Below are 12,144 nucleotides of genomic sequence, written 5' to 3' on the forward strand. Positions count from 1 at the left end.
ACAGCATATGCATATGTGAAATTAAAATTTTTTTAAATTAATAAAAAATATGTATTTAGAAGAAGTTGCTCTAATTTTATTATACAAATATGTAATAAATTAAATTAAAATATGTTATTTGAACATAAGTGTTGAATCCTTTGAGGATATAGGGACTTTACATTTTGTACCGTACAACTCTTGTTTATGTTGTCTCGATAAAAAAAATTAAGATAGGGGTGTGACTTACGAAAAAATATTACCTCATGAGTACTGATGCATCAATACTTCAATGATGGGGAGTCACGTATGCAATGGTCCAACCGTGGCACCACGTGGCACCCCACCATTGATCAGTACCCCTGAGATAATATTTTTTTGTGACTTACAATGGTGCAATTGTAACTCTACCAAAAATACGCAAAAGGGAATTGTAAGATTTCTAGTGACGGTTAGACAGAGAAGAATATGTTACGGTGAAACAAATGTATTTTTGATATTTTATCTAGCAACTGAATTTTGTTCTTTTGTTTTGTTGCAGATTCAAGTGTTTCGGATTTTTTTTCTTCTTTCAATGCTCAAGTGCTGAGATTGAACTTCATATAATGTTGGAATGAGATAGCTGAGAAAGGTTGTTAGTTGACTTTTGATTTTTACATGCATCACACATTTCTTATTTCTTCACATATCGTGCATGTAAACTTTGACCTTTATGTTGTGGTGGATTTTTATCTGAATATATTATAATACATGTAATAGATGTTTAAGTCGTGTTGTTGTTTTTTTTTTTTTTTGGTCAAGATGATAACGTACATCTTTTGATCACCACATTATGTCTTTAGAGAGTATTCGTACCAACATGCATTTTTTTATCATAAACGAATGCCCCCAAGTATAGTACTTCTTGAAAGTGAATCTGTGATAAGAATGAGAGTCTAACTGCAAAAAAGGTAATCACAATAATGCACTAATTATACTCTCTTGTTTTTTGTGTCTCTTAATGCATTGTTTTCTCAGGTCCCGAAGTGCTCTCCTGAGGATTTTTTGGATTAATTTTTTTATCCACGTTGTCGGCCGGCTAACTAACTTTCGACTTGTTGAGGTGGCCTTCAATCGACCATATTGACTTCATCTTTCACTTAGTCAACACTTTTTAAAAATTGTTAGTGATTTATTCAAAAAATAATTAAAGTTCTGGATCAATTTTTACCTTCGATTATTTTGTATCTTACACTGTGACTGTTGGATGTTTTGGGTTGGTTGGCGACACAGAAATTCGAAAAGATCATTTTTTGTTTCTTATGTACTGTAGTTCGCTCATGATTCAGCTCAAGTCTTGCAAAGTCTATGTCTCATTAGCTCTGTCGATTCATCTTCTGGGCGAGTCTTATCATTTGTCGGGCTTTAAGCGGATCTTATCACTGCCTTCGATGGGGTAATTGATACAACTTGCTGCTAGGGTGATTTGTGTCGTACTCTTCGCGGCTTTTGTCGCTACAAAGCAAGGAACCACCTCGAGATCTTTTAACTATTATGAGTTTAGAGACACGATATTTTATGCTTTGCATTGAGGGTCAGCTATTTGTTTATCAAGCGATTGGATGTCTATGACATCGTTGTCAATCTGGCTATCCTAGTTTGAGCGCATGTGAACATTTCGAGTGCCACAGTCTCAGGTGGACCCGAGAAAACATAATTAGAAGAGCTGACATATTAATTTAAAAGAAAAAATAAAATGAAATATCATTGTTGGATAGTTCAGCCGCCCAAATTTCTTCTATGCTGGATTTTAGGTCATTTGAGTTTTTCACTCATATAAATATTTAAATCGTTTGGAGTTTTTGGTCGATCGGAGTTTTCGGTCGGCTAGCAACTCAGTCAATCGACTTGGATTTTGGATGACGGGAATTTTGCCGGTGGTCGGATGATTTTTTGTTGGCCTGCGGGATTTAAATTTAGAGACCGGCATAATCAGGGCGACTGACCGGCGGAAATTCATGTTGCGGATTTTGGCCGACATGATGATTTTCACATGACAGAGAGTTTATTTTGGTGGAATTTTGCATGACAGCAATTGTTTAAACCAGCGCGGTGAGGAGTTTTGGTCGTTGCAGATTTCATTTTTTAATGTGGTTTTCGCCTCTGAGCCAAAACATCTCTGAAGACGACGATGGAAATGAGATTTTTGGGCTATTGAATTTATCGTTTTGTCGTTTTCCCTTGTGTGCTCTCTGCTAAAAGTGTTAGTTAAGAGTTTTTCTTCGATGTTGCTCATCTTTTTGTTGACATCATGTCCACACTCATCGCAACAAAAGTTGAATATAAATTTGTCATTTAGGCATACCCAAGGAATAGAGTATAGAGAAACGAGAGAGACAGAGAGAGAGAGGAAGAGAGAAGGGAGAGTGACATGGTGATTGACCCAAGCTAGAAAGTTGGAGGCATTCTCTTGGCTCTTGTACCCATATTATGTATTAAAATATTAAAAATGTTTCTTACAAGAGAAGGGACGAGTGGTGCCTAAAATGGACGACCCTTTTTACATGAAAAAGTCATCTTATTTATAGAGTCCAGCAGGATAAAAGTATAAATTATAAGCTTGCTCCTGGTAGTTATCTTCATTAGATTCACTTCATGTCTCTGACACATTTTCATACTGGCACACACATTTTCGTATATTAGACACCTTTTGGTTATACAATAAAATAAACTATTTCATACATTTATTTATGACACTAAAATATTATAAAAGTAAAAAATCAAATTTAAGTGTTAGTTGTGTAAATATTGTTGTGTGTTAGAAGATCCATAACAATAGAGTGATGAATTATTGTCTTAGCATTATATGAGAATCCAATACATGCTTAGATAAAAAAATAACCAGTAGAGACACCTAAAGTTTTTTATATGGATAACCCAGAAAGAGAAAGATTTGCAGGGCAGGTCCCGGTCAGAATAGTTCAATATAAATTGATGATTATGCAACCAGATCCTTTTCCCACACATGAGAGAGGACTGCACAGTTTCTCAAGATACAATCTTTGTTGCACAATGGTTCCAAATGATTGCAGTTTATTACACTTGTTGTGACTTCGGTTTCTCGTCTTTGAGGTGCGTTGATACCCAATGTTCAGAATGGTGTGCGGCTTTGCGAGTGTTTCATTGTTTTGCAACATACACTGAGATGCAACAACACACACTATAATTCTTCTAAGATGTCTGTCACAAGGAGTAGGTGGTGGCCGCAGGAGTGGGAAGCATTCGTTGAATCATCGATGTAGAATAATGTAATTTGATTCCCTCTTCTACAACCCCTAGTCTTCCGCTTACTCAGGGTCTAGTACTCCGTTAATATGAGGTAGAGCTTAATGTATATAGTCTGAGTTGCAAATAAAAAAGTAATTCAAACCACTTTGATGGGACAGTTTGGAGAGATTATCTCAATCTAACGGTGTTATGTAAATATTTAAGTGTTTTAATGATATTGGGCTTGTTAGATTTGTTTTTTCGAGGCGCTCGATCTGACCATAAGCATGTCAGATTTTGAATTCATTTGACCTTCCGATTATGCACTGAAAGCTTTTAAAAGTTGTTTAACAGATTGATATGGTTTTGATTTGACTCAGATGAAACCAATTTTGATATCATTGTGTTCATCTCATCGAACCGGCCAATTTGATAGTAAATTTATTGAAATCAGAGTTTTGGATGAACTTTAACTGAAATTTGAACATTCTTTGCTAAAAAAACTTACCTCGAGAGTTGTGTAATGCTTCACTCATGTTGGACGATGAAAATTTGTTGCTGGTGAATCAAATATATAAGAAATGTGTGGTATGGTTGCAAGTTTCTCATCTTTAAATTACATAAAAATATTATTAATACCAACTATTTTAAGCTAAAATACACCTTTTTTTGTGTAAATACTTCGATGTGATTGAAACACTAATATATTATAAAAATAAAATTTTAAGTATTAGACATATAAATAGAAGCCAAATATTAGCAATCTTCATAAATCCTTCGTATTTAAGAGATTTCTAACCGCTCATAAATTCAAGCATATTTCAATAGATTAGCGTATCATCATTCCACATCATATGAGTTTATACATTATGCTATTTTAGAATTCATTTTAAGGGCATTTACATACATAGCATACAGTTCTCATGAATTTACATATGTCACACCTAAGTTATCATTTTTACAAAAAAAAATTAACATATTTAATACAACAACAACAAAGCCTTAATCCCACTACGTGGGGTCGGCTACATGAATCCTTTTTCTCCATTGCGTCCTATTTAGTGTCATATTTTCATTTAGTTCTAGTAAATTAAGATCATTTTTAATACAATAAGCCCAAGTCTTCCTAGGTCTACCTCTGCCTTTCTTAACAAGTCGATTTAAAACATCTACTCTCCTAATCAGATCATCTAATGGTTGACGTTTAATATGACCAAACCATCTAAGGCGACTTTCTCTAATTTTGTCTGTCACAGGAGCTACACCAACCCTATCACGAATATATTCATTCCGCATTTTGTCTCTAAGTGTAAAGCCACTCATCCACCTAATCATTCTCATCTCGGCAACACTTAACTTATTATTATGCTTCTCTTTTAAAGGCCAACATTCAGCGCCATAGAGCATTGCAGGTCTCACCACCATCTTATAAAATTTTCCTTTCAATCTTAGCGGTACTTTTCTATCACACAAAAGGCCCGAAGCATTCCTCCACTTCAACCAACCAACTTGAATTCTACTAATAACATCCCCATCTATATCACCATCGCTTTGGACAACGGACCCAAGATATCTAAATCGTTCACACCTTTTAATAATTTGATCACCCAAAGTCACACTTCTGTCACTAGAGCTATTACTACTAAAATTACATTTCATATATTCAGTTTTAGTTCTACTTAAACGAAGGCCTTTAGACTCCAATGTAGACCTCCATAAATCGTATAAAAATAGTACTATTTGTGAAATAAGTTTTTTTCATGCATAGGATTGAAATAAGAAAAGTTATGTATGTAAATATGAAAGTTTAGGGGAGAGATGTATAAATATATAACAATTGAGTGGTTGGTGTGGGAATTTCCCCTTAAAATTATTAGATAGATATATATTATTTAATTTAAAATAAAACTATTAGCTGGAGTAGCTCAGTTGGTTAGAGCGTGTGGCTGTTAACCACAAGGTCGGAGGTTCAAGCCCTCCCTCTAGCGGTGTTGGTGGCTGTAGAGGAATTGTAGTTTTAAAGTGATTAATTATGTATTATTTGTTTTTAATATATTGTATTTTTTTATAAATAAAATTGAGCGTGATTTCCATCATTTTTAAAAAATAAAATTAATTTAAATAGCTAATAATTTAAATAATATTTATTAACTTAAAAAGGGGGATTTTATATTTATATATTCTTTTTTTTTTTGCATGACATAAAAAAATAACTCTATTTTAAAAGGTAAAATGCAAATTTTCAACAATATGTCCAATAATATATTTCTGAAAATTAAAATTTAAGCATAAAAAGTGTTCATACAGAAGAAAATGACTTGTATATATGTGTAAATCTTCATTTAAAAAAAAAAATCCAAACATATATATCACAAAATTTTTATATGGTTAAATATCTAATCCTTAAATTTAAAGTTTACATATATTTTCTCCAAAAATTTTAATTTAGCATCAAAATAAAGTTGAGCATGACCCAAACTAATCTTACCAAAACTTGACATATGCCCAACCTGATCCAAACTTACCCTGACCCGGTCACTACCTGACCCGAACCCAATATGACATGAACCTAACATGATACGAATCAATCTGACCCGAATCCAACCTAGCCCAACCAAAGCCCAACCCAGCCCAACTGTACTCAATCTAGACTAACCCAACACAGCCTAGCCTAACCTAACCTAGCCTAGCCCTACCTAGCCAAATCCAAACAAACCCAACCTAGCCCAACTTAGCCCAACCTTACCTAACCATGCCCAACATAACCCAGCCCAATCCAGCCCAACCTAACTGTGAGCCCAGCCCAGCTTAACCTAACATAGCCCAACCAAAACCTAACTTAGCTAAACCTAGCCCAACATAACCCAACTTGGTCGAACCCAACTTAACCCAACCCAGCCCAACTTAGTCCAACTTATTCGAGAACAACCTTACCCAACCCAATCTAGCCCAACCTAGCCCAACCTTACCCAACCCAATCTAGCCCAACCTAGCCCAACCTAACCCAACCTAGCCCAACCCAACCTTCCTAAAGCCCAATCCAACATTAACTGCCCTTACTTGAGATTAGCTAATCTTAGGTGACATTAACCAAGTGTAGTTGACCATAGCTAACCTTAGCCGACCATAGCTGATCTTAGCTGAACCTAGCTTAATCTAGCACAGCCTTAGCCAAAGTTTTGAGCCTAACCTAACTTAATTTCATGTGTGGGATACAAAAATCTCATTTCATGTTTCATGTTTTTTTATATAATTCAATTCATGTTTCAGGTTTAATCCAAGCCATAGTCTTATCATATTTCATGCTCTTATATAACATGTATAGTTCTTCCTATGTGTAAAAAGTAAATAAATAAATAAAAGTATAAAATAAAAGGACGAGGGGAACCTCACATGTAGGTTGTTCTCATGAATCTTTTAATATGTTAAATGCAAAAAAATAAAAAAAGTAAATCTTTTAGGACTTTGATTTTCGCCATAACCGATATCCTAGGAGCCAAAACAAACTACGAACAAAATATCAAAACCCTAAACAAAAAAAATTCTAAAATATGTCAACTTAAGAAAATGAGAACCAAACTTAGGCAGATCAGACCCGAACCTTAGGTTAATAAATATATAAAAAAAATTAAGGGTCACACATAACCAAGATTAGTCCAATCTAGAAGCTTATATTAGTTTACTAGATATACGTAGCAAGAATTGAAGACTGTGACCTATAAAACAAACAATCTCACCCTCTAAAATTGTGTAGGATTTTTTCCAGGATGAAGCAACCCAGGAAAACCGATGAAGGCTCACTATTCACCTTTAAATAAGAAATCCCACAATTTATTATTGTTAGGTCGCTAGAAGGAAATTTCTAAGTTATAAGGTTGGTTCATGGTTGAAAAATACCAATGCACCAAATATGATATAAAACATCGAGCATCTTGATCGAAAATGTTATTTCAGGTTAATCTACTCCTTTAGGCTTGTTATAGTGTATAGACTCGCTAAAATTTTCACCTCCATTTAGAAATCTTTCCTACCCAACTCTACCCTTTAGGGATCCCTTTCAACTCATACCAATCCAAGGTCAAAATTTTCAATCAATCAAACTAATCTAACATATGGTTAAATAAATTATCAACTCCTACCCAACCTGCTTCCATATTCCTCTCGGTTCTTCACCCGTCAAGGACCTTGAAGAGAATCTGTCGATTCCACATAGTATTTCGGCTCATCTGCCTTTTGCTTCTTGAAAGCGAGTTTGTTCTTCCCCTTTTCACCCTCCAGCTTCCTCTCTCCATCAGGTATCTTCTTAGCTTCAGGGCAGACCTACGTTACGGGCAGTCTGAATGCAAACATCATCATCAGGGATCGACAACCGACGGACAAACTATATCAGTCGCTCGACAAAGCCAAATCAATCGAGCCAATCATGCATACTCGGAGTCAATTGAAGGCCAACCAACAACCTCTACTCAATATAGTCGAACGAACATGCCTTACCAAACGAAGTTCAATTGAGCTCATCCGACGAAATCAGAGGATAACCGAGCTGCATACCCATACATGTAAAATACTTAAAATATCTTATAACAACCCATGAAAGTAGGGTCAAATATGTAACTTCATATGATTTACCCCCTTCCCTATTAATAAGGAATCATTTTATGAGAAAATGGGCTAATGAAAAAGACATTTTACTATTTGTTACTATGCATTTCTCTCTCTCTCTCTCTCTCTCTCTCCCTCTCTCTCTCCCTCTCTCTCTATTGCTCTCTCTCTCTCTCTCCCCTCTCACGTTCTAACCCATGAGATGTGATTCACGGACAGTTCTAACTTCAACACAAACAAAAAATGATTGTCAGTAATATTGAAATATGATGATGCAAATTGTTTATAAAGCGGTAAATGTAATCTTATTAATCATCTTATTAAGTTTTAATATGGTGAGACTTTTAGAAGGCATGTGAGGTGGCAGTTTAGGGGTATAAACTATTCAAGTCAAGCTTGTGCCACACTCAACTTGAGCTTAAGATTGATTATTTAAACTAGTTTTAGTTCAAGCTCAGGCTTAGCTCTTCGAGTTTGAGTTGGCTCGAGAGTTGACCTGTTATTTTGAAAGAAAAAAAAAACTATATTAATTCAACGTGGAGTTATAGTAAAATGACAAATTGAATGAACAATTAAGAAATAAATAATTAGAAATCACTTTATATAAAATATAAAACATAAATTTTCTAGCATTTTTAATGCTTTAAAGATAAAATATTAATTTAAAAATAGTTTGAGATTTCTATCTCTCTCTCTCTTTGTATATATATATAGAGAGAGAGGGGGGTGTCAAATGGGATTTTTGGGTTGGGTTTGGGTCTAACCCAAAATTGAGTTGACTTGAATATTAAACGGGTTTGAAAGTGCAATCCAAACATTACATGCTTTCGATTTCCCGATCCGAACCTAACCAATATAAATTGTTTAACATAAGGAGTATCAACTATTCGGGCCAAAATACATTAAATTAGGGTCAAATTTTAGTCAATATCGAGTCAAATCCAGTTTGACAGGTAAAAGCGAACTTGACCCCGGGTTATGATTTTTAACCCCAATCCGATTAAAAATTTATTCGAGTCAACTAGAACCCATACCTTTCGAGCTTGGTGAGGGTAGAGTTGGCGTGTCAGAATAATTTTTGCCACCCCCTAATTCTCTTTTTATTTTTAAATAAAAATTAAATTCTATTAGTATGGCTAGTGTGAATGTATGATGATCATTGTTTTTGTTGGCTTATTACAAATAAATATCATCATCATAAATCATCAATTCCTTACCTTAATTCCTTCATGGATCTAATGCCTTAGTCTTTGGTATATTGCTCTGTAATTCTCTAGTTTTTAGAACATATTCTTATAACATAATATCCTTAAGTTAGTATACATCAATTTAAATTCTTATTTCCTCATCCCTTCTAAGCATCTAGATCTAATGATATGGTTGAATCTCTTCTGTTAGCGAGGGAATGCAATAGAATTGATTTTCAGCATCACAAAATATGCAATATATTACATCAATTGCCTCATAAGTCAAATATGATATTTTACTATTTTTAAAAGCATTTTGACCATGAATTGTAAGTTAAAGAGGGATTAAAATGCAAATTAGATCAGTCAGAATAACTTAGTGGGACAAACATGAGTTTGTGGGGAAATATGCCCCATTTTAATCCTCCTATGCTTAATATAACATGAAAATTATCACTAGTACTAACTTTTAACAAGTGAATACACCTTTTTATGTATAGCTTTATGATAATAAAATGTTATAGATATAATCATCAAACTTCAAATTTTAAATATGTAAATGAATTAGAGATTTGCGGTATGTGTTTAAATTTCACTAAAATTTAATGGAAATTATGTTGTTGATTTTACCATAACATAAATATTAAGTGAAGAGTAGAAATTTTTTGACATATATTATTCACTTTAATAAGATTTATACATATCATTTAATTATCATTCACTTTTGATAATAACTACTCTTCACAATATTGAAGTTCTTGAATAAACACATGGTCCGTACCACGCTACAGTTTTGTTTGTTTAGATAAACTGTATTTTGACAGTTTTTTTAATAAATTATTGTTTAAATCTGTGTTTTCTCACTGCTCCTAGTTGAGTGCGATCCGACTTTTTTTAAAAAAATAATAATAATAATAACCAACTCAGTTTTTTGAATATTAGATAATTCTTCAGCAGTTTTCTCGTTAGTTTATAATAAGTTGCAGCTACTCCAAACATAATCTCAACCTTCAACAATCCATTAATAAATTCTTTAATTATAAATATTATTTATTGAGATTTTTTTTATTTGTTTAATAGCAATATTTTTCGATTGCTATTCAATTCATGGATGGTGATATTTATCTTCCCAAAGATCTCAGCTGGTTCACAATCTCACACACACACACGTGTCTCTCTCTCTCACTCACTCTGTAAGCGCACACGTGACACTTATAAGCTTTGATTGTTTTAATTTCTCCCTTTATTTCAAGCAAATGGCCGCTAATTATAATTACATCACTCAAAAAACACCCACCAAGGCCCTCAATTAGGACCCTTCATGATTATTTTTCGTTCCAAACGCCAAAAAAAGGACTTCGCATTGAATATTCATATAAATGTATGATAATTGAACTCTTGATCACTCGATAATTACTTTTAATATTAATTAGTGTTTTATTATACATATATTTAATAGCCTCAACATATATTTCAATCTTAAGGCACACTAATTCAATTTTTGTGGCACTTGACCAAAATTTTCCTTAAATCAATAAAACTGATTTGAAATTTTTTGGTTTTTTGTTTTTTTAACTCTCTTCTAGGGTCCATTTAAGGCAGCGGTGCGGTGAAGTGTGGTACCACATCAGAGTTTTGTTTGTTTTGAGAAATTGTGTTTTTGCTATTGACACTGAATCTATGTTTTTTACACCGATCGTGACAAGGTGCGGTGACAACTTAATAGCTGGGGACTGACTTTTTCAAAAAAAAAAAAGTAATTATCACTTTAATTTATTGAACACCTAATTATTTTTCAGCAGCTTCACAGTTATTTTTTTAATAAGCTATTACTGCCTCAAACACACCCTTAATTATCTTAATATAAAATATAATTTTATAACTTACCTTTTTCCCCTTTAGGAAAGCAATTTGATTTTTTTAAAATTGACTAAGCTTTTTAAAACTTTTATTTTGATATTCTTCCCCCATATTATTGCATGGCACATAGGTTTGATTCTCTTATATTTAGCATAATTTTCAAAATTATTTTTGTTCTTAAGTTTAGTATCAAAATCTTTTTTCCCATATAATTTGACATTTTGTTGGAGCTTGTTTGGGATCAAATATTAATTATGTATTTTTTTATTTTTTATTTTCTTTTATTTTAAATATATATTTGTGTAATGCAATTTTTATATTTTTTTGTTTAATATAAAGTTTATTTTTTAAAACATTAAAAACATTTAAAAATTATTTTGAGCATTTTCAAAAGTAATTGAACATGTTATAACATATCACATAGGTTTTATTTTAAGTAAAAATAAAATTAAAATTAAAAGTGATCCTAAACACCCTTTTTTTTGTTTTATGCTTCTAAGAATATATTTATTTGTACATTTTCTACATGTTTATATTTTTTCTCTTAAAATACAACTCAACATATTATTAAAAGCACTCAAAAGAAAGTCTTGATATTTTCAATATTTTTAAAAACAACTCTACTTAATTTTAATTTAAAAAATATTTTGTTTCAAATCAAAATATCAATAAAATGAAATAAAATTACAAAATAAAAAAAAAAACATCTTAAACGGCCGCATAGTTTTCAAAATTTTTTAAAACTTATTAATCGAGTAATTATAATATTTCTAATATCTCTTAGCACCACAAAATATATTTCATGTTGCCTTAAATCTATAAGTATATGTATTTATTTTCAAAGTTCAAATTATTTCGCCTCTTTCAACCTATTTTTTTATATATTTTAATATATAATTCATTATAATTGTGTGTGTGACACATGCATCAATGTATAATTGAGACTTATAATGTATTTGTATTTTGGCTGTAAATCTAGCGGAGCAGGATTTCTAATCCGAAGAATGTTGAAATAAAATCTCAATTGTCTGATATAATAATGTCTCGTATTGCTATGTTATTCCTAATTTTCTTGTAAGAATAATTTGTGTTCATATACATTTATCTTACCTATTTTAATTCTATTTTATCTGTCTCATATTCTATAAAAAATAAACAAAAAAGAAGATGCACAAGTCACTGAATATTCTCTTAATTAAGAAACTTTAATAAATGGACAATTCATAAGATTTATATAAGATTTATTATATTTTATATACATATTATATAT

At 32.3% G+C, this 12,144-nt stretch overlaps 1 non-coding gene across 1 annotated transcript; it reads left to right on the forward strand.

Annotated features, from left to right (window-relative positions):
- The first annotated feature begins 5,139 nt into the window (after window positions 1-5,139).
- Window positions 5,140-5,213, forward strand: TRNAN-GUU. Its single transcript has one exon. It is a non-coding gene; the product is annotated as a tRNA-Asn (tRNA).
- Window positions 5,214-12,144: the final 6,931 nt, after the last annotated feature.

Source organism: Phalaenopsis equestris, unplaced genomic scaffold (assembly GCF_001263595.1).
Source record: "Phalaenopsis equestris unplaced genomic scaffold, ASM126359v1 Scaffold000552, whole genome shotgun sequence".
NCBI classification, from domain to species: domain Eukaryota; kingdom Viridiplantae; phylum Streptophyta; class Magnoliopsida; order Asparagales; family Orchidaceae; genus Phalaenopsis; species Phalaenopsis equestris.